The sequence below is a fragment of the Uloborus diversus genome, chromosome 6, assembly GCF_026930045.1.
Source record: "Uloborus diversus isolate 005 chromosome 6, Udiv.v.3.1, whole genome shotgun sequence".
In the NCBI taxonomy this organism is placed as follows: domain Eukaryota; kingdom Metazoa; phylum Arthropoda; class Arachnida; order Araneae; family Uloboridae; genus Uloborus; species Uloborus diversus.
In genome coordinates this window covers 69,918,648-69,928,383 of record NC_072736.1, presented here as the reverse complement: position 1 = coordinate 69,928,383, position 9,736 = coordinate 69,918,648, and positions in this window count along the sequence as shown.

The window sequence follows — 9,736 nt, the reverse complement described above, 5'->3', positions numbered from 1 at the left end:
TTTAAAGAATTTTTGAAGATATTTTTAAAGATATCTTTAAAAAACAAGTATGTTTATTCGGGAATTACAAGCGCTCAACAACTTTAAACTCAAACCTGGCTTGAGTAAAAAAAGCGAAAGAGCAGCGATTGGCTAATTTTATCGACTGCGTCATTGGAAATTGAACAGTTGATCCACTATTACTTCGGTGTAATAGACACTGAAGGAAACTAGATCACAGTTGTAGTTAGTAGCGTTAAATGAAAGTATAAAAAAAAACTATTTTTTTATGATCAAAATTTTTTATATTAGTTATGAGTAATTTCAACTCTTATTGAGAGCACTTATTATTTCATTGTTAGCATCAAGATTTAAACGTTTCAATCTAAAGTAAATTGCATAGAGCTAATAACTTCTACTTCCATTATTGTTTACATCAGCTGTGTTGCCGTGTGCGTTTATTCTTCTAAATCGATTTTGTAGCGTAAATTTTTCAAGAAATCTTCAGTCTCTATCAGTTAAAGAAATTTATGTCATAATAAATGGTTGTGAAGCAAATATAAGTATTGAAATTGCCCTAACATGATTGAGGAAAGCATTGAAGATGTGGCAGACAACATTTTGTACGAATTACTTATTTATTCAGAATGGTTGCAAGATCCTGATTTACTGGTAGGCTATTCCCAATTTATTAGAATTAAACTTAGTTTTTGAGTCTAATGTTGCTGCTGTTTATAATAAGTGCAAAAAACAAAGTTAGCTTCTAAAAATAATATGTAAGAAGCACTCAATACAAATATTTCTGAAATGTTAACATTTTTTAAAAGAAATCTGTTGAAATACTTTGTGTTCAAACATTTAGAATCCCTTCTGACTAAAATCCGTGTTTGAAAAAAAATTCTTACTGTCATAAATTTGTTTAGCAGCCAAAATTATTTTATTTTTGCTCGAAAGCAGCTTGAGAGAGTCGGTCCTCTTAACTAGGTCTCATCTTTGTAGAACTTTTATTACCAGAGTCAGAAATTAAAAACCATATTAACCTTCTTTTGTTTTTGTTAGCGAAAACTTACTTTCACCAAGGGCAAACTTGAATTGTTGGAAGGAAAAAATCAATTTACCGAATGATACTTATAAATTTACCTACTAAATGACAAAACAAGGCCATGCATATGTTACCTACATCTAATGAAAAATTAAGAAAGTAAAATAAGAAATCGAAACAATTGCATTACTGTCAGCGGTACCTCCATGAGAGATCAGTGTGATTTCCCGGAACATTCCCTTATTTATTTAATTTGTCTAACAATTTGGCAAATTTAGGGACATAATTGCAATTTTAAGTGCCTGAATCGTCCTTTTCATTTGATTAACTTGTGTGTGGACACCCATATTTTATCATTCAGCAAAATTTGATGTTTGATTCTGCAAGTTCTTAATTTTCGTCCTCCTGAAAAGTTTCTGATCAGGGCACTCGTGCATATTGTTCCCAAACTCTCCAAATCCTCATCTAAAATTTGTTGTAGCTGGGAAATTTTTGGTAGGTTACGGTGACCTCCCATTGGAATGTCCTTGCTGGCACACTTAAAATATTCGGACCAATCAAAATAATGAATTTATCTGCATGTAATGAAATTCGTTTGGAACTTCCAAGTGTCATGGGACTGGAATTGTGCCCTCTTTTAGAAAATAAATTTTTACATAAAACATTAAGTTTTTAACTCGATTGCTAGAAATTTGGATGTTGGCACACAATCAAAATAAGCTCAATGATTTAAATTTTATGTTTGTTGTTAATTTTTATTTATTAACAGATAAAATATTATTCCAATTTCGTTATAAAGCAAGACTTTTAAAAGTATTTCTAATTTATCTCTTTTGTTTTGATTTTGCTACCAGCAAAGCTAAATAGTTATAATTATGTTTCTCTTTCATGTTTTCCCATGTTATTTAGAAAAACTTCACATGCATTTAAAATTTCTATGTGTTCTAGCCTGCAAGATTAATTGTAATATGGGGTGATGCCCAGGGTTTTTTTTTAAATTTTAATGTTAGATTTTTATTTTCTTCATAAACATAGGACACTTGAACTTTAGCTCTCGTCCTTGTCAATCTCGTGAAAGGGACAAGGGATAGCCATTTTTTAAAGGGCACCTTATTGACTCTTTACTCCTAACAGAACCATGAGAAACTGGCTAACCACCGGGAGGCATATAAGCTACCTTTGCTCCTGTTCGGTCATAGAAAAATTTCAGGCCCTCTCATTGACTTATTCGAGTGTCAATCAAAGCTTCAAAGACGCCATTGTAATGTTGCTAGTCGTCTTTCGCACTGTGTTTCTTGTTTGTAATCTGCTAAATATGAATAAGCATTTGCAAATGATGTCTTTAATTGAATGTTGATGGCAAAAACAGCATTATTATTTCCAGTCAATTTCATTCTTTGCAAAACAAGTGAAAGTGCCTTTGAGCAACTATGCTATGAAATAAAAATAGGTGGCGCCATCTTTGGGCAAAAAATGCATGTTTTACGACATTGTTTTGATTTAAATTGAAGTTATTTTAAAAATAATTCTCATGGTAAATTATTTTGTAGATAGAAAAGAGCCAATTCTGCAATTTTTCATATTCTTAATGATATTTAATGCAATTTAAACAGCTCTTCTTAAAGAAATGATTACCATTTAACTTAATAATAAATACTTCTAGTCAATAATTTAATACATAATATTTTCTAATATAATTTTCTCTTGTGCCAATTTATTTCTAGCTAATTTCTATTGAATATGAGTTAGCATTCAAGAATAAGACTTCCAATTGAATTTTGAGTGAGTCTGGCAAACATATCCTTCTTGTCTCCTTCTAATTTCATCACTCATGAAATAAAATAATGCTTTGCTTTAAAAAAAAAAACTGTAAAATATATAGTTAAACAAATAAATAGCATTATCTTTAAGCAAAAAATGACGCTTTTAAAGTTTAATACATTTGTCAACTAATTCTCAATGTAAGTTTTTTTTAAATTAAACAGCAAATTCTTGATCTTTTAATATTCTTCATAATATTTAAAGTTACGTAAAAAGGAATAGGTAATTTAAACTCTTGAATGAAATAATTGAAAATAACATTAAAAAGCAATGTTTCATAATGTAAAGTTATATATATGTTATTTCAAGTCAAACTTTCATAAATCACACCGTTTGTTATCTTAAACTCATTTATTATTAATTTAAAAAGCTATCACATACAGTTGATGAAGCAATTCAAGAGAATTTCATGCAGTTTCATTTACTATTTAACTTAAATACATTTGGGGGGAAAAAGTTTCAAAAAGTTCTAAAACTTGAAAACTCAACTATTTTTGAGACAATTTTGAAATTAATATATGACTTTTAATGTATTGTAATAAAAAATACAGCGAAATTTTTTAGACTGGCCAATGAAGAAAACTGCAGCTGTTAAATATTTTCAGCATATAATTAGCAAAAAAAGTTTTCCTTATTTTTTTTTGCTGTACTGCTGATAAGACCTTTGGGGTTTCGTGAATAGTTCTGAAACAATTTGAATGTAATCATTCAAATACATTAAATATCATACATTCATTGAAAAAATTTTAAAGTATTTAAAAAAATTGAATTTAATGAAGGTGGAAGCCTTTCTTTTTTAAATACAGACATCTCAATTGTTTTAGCATTTTATAAAGAGTACACATCGACTATTTATAATTTAATTCAGGATTATGAATTTAACCAGTGAAGACACACATAAAGCAATCCAACCAATGAACGATAAAATAAGCAAAATATAGCCAAAAAAAAAAAAAAAAAAAAAAGACAACCTGTTAGAGAGCTTTATAAAGCTTTTGACCAATAACGATATGATATTTTGTTCAGCTGACTTTGTCCAATAGTAGTGTGCGAACAGCTGATTCTTTTAAACATAATCTTTGAAGTAAAGGATTAGTTTTTTTTTTTTTTTTTTTTTGTAAAGAAGGAAGTTCTTCCAAAATAAAAAAAGAACTTTTTCCAGATGCACTCACTACACAATTAAAGGTCTTATTCTTGAATGCTAACTCATATTCAATAGAAACTAGCTAGAAATAAATTGGCACTAGAGAAAATTATATTAGAAATTATTATGTCTTAAGTTATTCACTAGAAGTATTTATTATTAAGTTAAAATGTAATCATTTCTTTAAGAAGAGCTGTTTAAATTGCATTAAATATCATTAAGAATATGAAAAATTGCAGAATTCGCTCTTTTCCATGTATAAAATAATTTACCATGAGAATTATTTTTAAAATAACTTCAATTTAAATCAAAACAATGTCGTAAAATATGCATTTTTTGCCCAAAGATGGCGCCACCTATTTTTATTTCAAAGCATAGTTGCTCAAAGGCACTTTCATTTGTTTTGCAAGGAATGAACTTGATTGGAAATAATAATGCTGCTTTTGCCAGCAACATTCAATTAAAGATATCATTTGCAAATGCTTATTCGTATTTAGCTGATTACAAACAAGAAACACAGTGCGAAAAATGACTAGCAACATTACAATGGCGTCTTTGAAGCTTTGATTGACACTCGAATAAGCCAATGAAAGGGCCTGAAATTTTCCTATGACCGAACAGGAGTAAAGGTAGCTTATATGCCACCGGGAGATGGTGCCATTAACCATCTGCATCTCTGCAGTTTAGAATCAGGGCCCAACTAACTAAAAGTGAGGCCCAAGGCCCACAAAGCTTTGGAGGCCCCCTCTATATTCTATTACGTTAAGTCAATGCAAAGTAATGTTTAACATTGCTTAAAAGAGGTTTGCTTTGAGAATTAATAATTCATTAATTTTTATTATTTTCACGAAAATACATGATTGTTTAATGCTATGCATAAATTTTTAAAAATTTGAGGCCCCTTAGAAAGATGGGGCCCCAGGCTCAGACCTATTTGGCCTGTGCAGTAATCAGGCCCTGTTTAGAATCATGCTGACAGGGAGGGAAAATAATTGCATTGTTGTACTATACAGATCTTCAAAAAAGAAAAGTGAAACACAACAATTGTTGAAAGAGCATCAAAACTGAGTGATTCACATAAGAAATCCTTTTTAAAGAAATAGATAAAGATTTAATAAGAGCAGTCAGTTAATAGCAGTGGAAAATAGAATTTAATAAGACTACAAGTAAACTACAGTAGAATTATTAGTTTAAAATGTACCTGCTTACAAGTTAAATAAACTCTTGGAATTTATGGATGCTCTTCCTTCTTTTAAAGAATCCATACTCATAGGCGGCTCATATGGGGGAGAGGAATTTGCCCCCTCACTTTTAAAAGTAAAAGGACTTTGCCCCTCCACTTTTCTAAGCTCAAAATTAACGATGAATGTAAAAATGATAAAATCGACTGATTTACGTGCTTAAAGAAAGATCAGACTTAATAAGTGCGGGCTTTATTTTTCACCAGGTTATTTTTTTCATAAAAAGTCATACAGACCTTTAAATTGGAAGGAAGGAGTTTACTGAGGTCATCCGTCTCGATTTTTATGGTTGGGTTCCGATTTTTTTTTTTTTTGAAGTCATCTTAATGCATAGTAATGTTAAACTTAAATTCATAAAAGAAAAAGTCAGTTTTTGGGGCACAGTCCACCCTAACCTGCTAACATCCCCCCCTCCCCCATGCACCTGCTCTGACCCCCCACTTTTTTGATGCACAAGCTGCCTATTTTATACTCAGTGTGCTACCAAAGCTTACCTTCATATAAATTTCTCTTTCTCTTTCATTTGTATTTTTATTTATTATTATTATTATTATTATTTTTGTAGGCCTTCTTTATTTCTTTTTTAGCAAATCAATTCAAGTTATGTTCAAGAATGAAACACATTTTAATAGGTGTATGTAAAGAGAAATTTTCCAGAACGTTTTATATTATTTACCAAAATTGATAGCTAATTTTATGTTATGTAAAGGGGATATCACACGAGAGAAATTACAGGACATCGCAACCGCAATAGCAACCGTAACGCTATCCGGAACTGGTTTTTCTACTCATTTCCACAAACGATTGCTCCAAAATTCTCGTGTGCTATGGAAATTTGCAGTTGCTCGTATAGGGGCAAACTTTTTCCTCCGCTAGAAAAAAATTGCCTTTAATTCTGGGCAAGTTACGAAGGAACCAATCAGGGCGCTGGGATTTCGTGACGTCAGGCAGCGTCACTGTAAAATACATTTGCAATCGTGGCGACAGAAATGTGGGAATTCCTTTTTATTGTTCTATTTATTTTATGTTTCAAAAATTTTCAGTTACACTTTAAACAAGAAGTTCCGTCTAGAACTAGACGAGCCTACTTTCCCGTATACCCATACTACTTTCTAGTACCTGATCAATATTCTCAAAAATAGTTAAAATCGCAAATTTTTTCAAACATATTTTTTTAAATATTTTAAGCTGATTTCTAGGAATAAAATATTCCTTACTTTTCTTCAAAAAAACGAACAAATAAAATAGCAGCACTTTTTAAACAAAGCAGCTAATACACTTCTTTCCATTAAAAAATTTTTTTAACAGCTTTCAAAACGAAAAAATAGTAATAAGTTCATTAAAATAAATACATCATATAAAAAAAAATAGTTTCTTTTTCCCCTGTTGCCGAAAATAATTTTTTAAACGAATTAATGCACTTACCAAAATAAAAAAAAAACAATAAAATGTCAACTTAAAGAAATAATTTTCATTGTCAAAAAAAAAAAAAATCGTCTGCGCATATTTTTCGAGTTTATTCACCGAAAACTAAATACCTAAATTAAAACTTTAGCGTGAAAATAAAAACAAATCATATCAACAATAATTATTTCACAGTTAAAACCACAGCAGCGGAGTCGGAGTCGGAGTCAATCTCATTTTGGGATAAAAGAGTCGGAGTCGAATATCCAAGAATCGGAGTCAGTCATTTGTCCTCCGTGTATAAATGTTTGCCAAAGCTACGAAGTCAGAGTCGAAGTCGGGGAGTCGGAGTCCGATTAATTGTCGGGAACAGGAGTCAGAGTCGGTGTCAGGTCCCCCTAAATTCTCGGAGTCGGAGTCGGGAGTAGGTCGTCAAGAGCTATTTCCAACAAAGTTTGTTTGAAGTAAATCCGCCTTCAAGTACGGAATCTACATTGACTTTCAGTTTCCCCGTAGGCGCTAATGTAAGGGATTTGAACTGTTCAAAATTGAACGGAAAATTGTTCAAATCAAAAATATATCTTATATACAAGTTTTTTATCAAAAGCTTTTTCCTACAAAGTTTGTTTGAAGCAAATTCGCCTCACAGTTCGGAATTGCTTTGAATTTCCCCGTAGGCGCTAATGTTAAGTTTTTTTGAACTGTTCAAAATTGAACAAAAAATAGTTCAAATCAAAAAGTGAAATATGGGAATGAGGTGTCCTCGCCGAGATCTTTTGAACAAAAAAAAGTTTGTTCGAATCGGACTATTCATTCAAAAGTTATTAGGGGGGGGACAGACAGACAGACAGACAGACAGACCGACAGACAGACAGACCGACAGACAGACCGACAGATATTTTTCCCCATCTCAATACCCTACTTTCCAATTTTTAATTTTTCAATATTTATTTAATTATTTTATTTATTTTTGACTTTTTTTTGTTTTTCACGATATTTTTAAGATGCATTAAGCCTTCTTTCATGCTTTTTTCTTCTTTTTCTGACTTTTACTGGGAAAGTAGGATAAAAAAGAATGAGCGACATTTAATCTTTGGTTTTGCATCTGATTTTGAATTTAAATTGCTACTTATATGTTAACATCAGTGCGAATTTTATGCATTTCTTAATTTATATTGGTGTTTTTCGTTTCATTAGGTTTTTGAAAATTGTTTTGCACAAATGTTACAATGGGGTCGTTTCTAAAATTTTAAACGTATTTTTTTCTGAAAGAGCATGTTTAAAAACATAGGATCTGACCATTTTTTAAATAACTTGTTTTTGTTTAATATTTTTAAAAAATTACTTAAATTGTGGCGCTTTCATTGTTTACATTTCTGTCGTGTGACGTCACAAATGATGAAATGCCATTCGTGTTGACATTCACAGAGCAAAATATTTAATTCGCATCTTTACTTACGTGTATTTGTAACGTCGTCAAGACGCTTGTTTGAAAAATCGGACATTTAAAAAAATTAATTAAAAAATAACGGTTGGGAAAATAAAAGTATTTTTGGGTCCAAGTTTTTTTTTTTTGCTTATTCTATCAATTTTAGTGATAAAAGTACTACTTTTGACTGGAGGAAGCCGCCCCATTCTGATACTTGAACAATTACAGTAAATTTTTTCCTTGAAAAAGTTACGTGAAAATTCCTTTTTAAAAATCATAGCATTGAAGCTGTACTTTTCTTTTTTAATTCAAACTGATGGGTACATACAGTATGTACCATTTGAAAATACTTAAAATGTAGGAGAATGTGAGGCAAAGTGAAATGGTGAAATATTTACTCTACTTTTAGCTCCACCTATTTAGTAATATTTTGACTGTGTAGTAACACATGTACTCTATTCTAGTCAAGAAGAATAATCCCTCTGAAAATCAAAGAATATGATAATACAAAGAATTTTTTAAAAATGATACGCACATTGTAATATTTTGTTTAGATGTCAAAAATTATGTTTGGCATTATTAAATGATAAAGTTATTTTTATTAACATTTGAAATATTGATTGAGACGTACTAATATTCAATGCAGTGTTAATTTGCTCAGTATTAAGCTTTTTGTATTATAAATGCTTGTATAGCTTGCATAAATGCGCATCATTGTTTCATTACATTTTTTTAAAGCGTCACTTTATTTTTAAATGTCTGGAACTATTTTAATAAACTCGACCACAGATTTTCCTGTGTGCAATATGTATCTAGTGGCGTTATATTTGTGTAAGTTAAAGTGTTAGCTCACCTCCAATCTATTTATGAACTCGAAGTTTAAAAAAATAATTATGAAAGGCCTATTGATCAGAGTTTGCTGGCTTTTTTTTTTATTTGTCATGTTTGTTTTTAGCTATGAATTTAGGTATAATTTGTTAGAATTAAAATTTCTTCTTACCTGTCAATAAGTGACTAATAATTCCTATCTAAAATTAAGATTTAATTTAGTAGTTATGGGAAAAAATAAGCCTAGAGAAGTCATATATTCTGTATGTCTTCCTTAAATGTAACAAGAGTATCACTTTAAATCAAACATTCAATTAATAGTAATAAAAGTTTTCTGTTTTTCTGAAATTTTCACCATAAGTTCTACAAATTAATGTTAAAACTCAAATATGAATTTAACAGGAGGAGCTTTGGTGACTGCATGAAATAATAATTGATGCTCTAGCTCTGAAATCATTGCCTTGATCATTTCCCCCCTTTTTTTTTTTTTTTGCCATCTTTTCACAAATCCACATACAATTAAAGCTGCATTAAGTATTCGATTACTAATTTCATCCATAAGTGTCGAATTAACGCGACGCAGCGTGATAACCAAATGCGGAATTGACGAAAAGCGATGAACAAGCGCAAGCACACGGATGTACGCTAAAAAATGGTAGCCCCCGTTGTGAGCAAATCGAGCAACCGTCCGAGCAACCGGCAGTAACCCTATAGGCAACTTCCCGCCCGAAAAACCAGTTCCAGATAGCGTTGACGGTTCCTATTGCGGTTGCGATGTCCCGTAATTTCTCTCGTGTGATATCCCCTTAACAATTTCGTTCTCTAAATGCTTTCAATGTACTATTTTT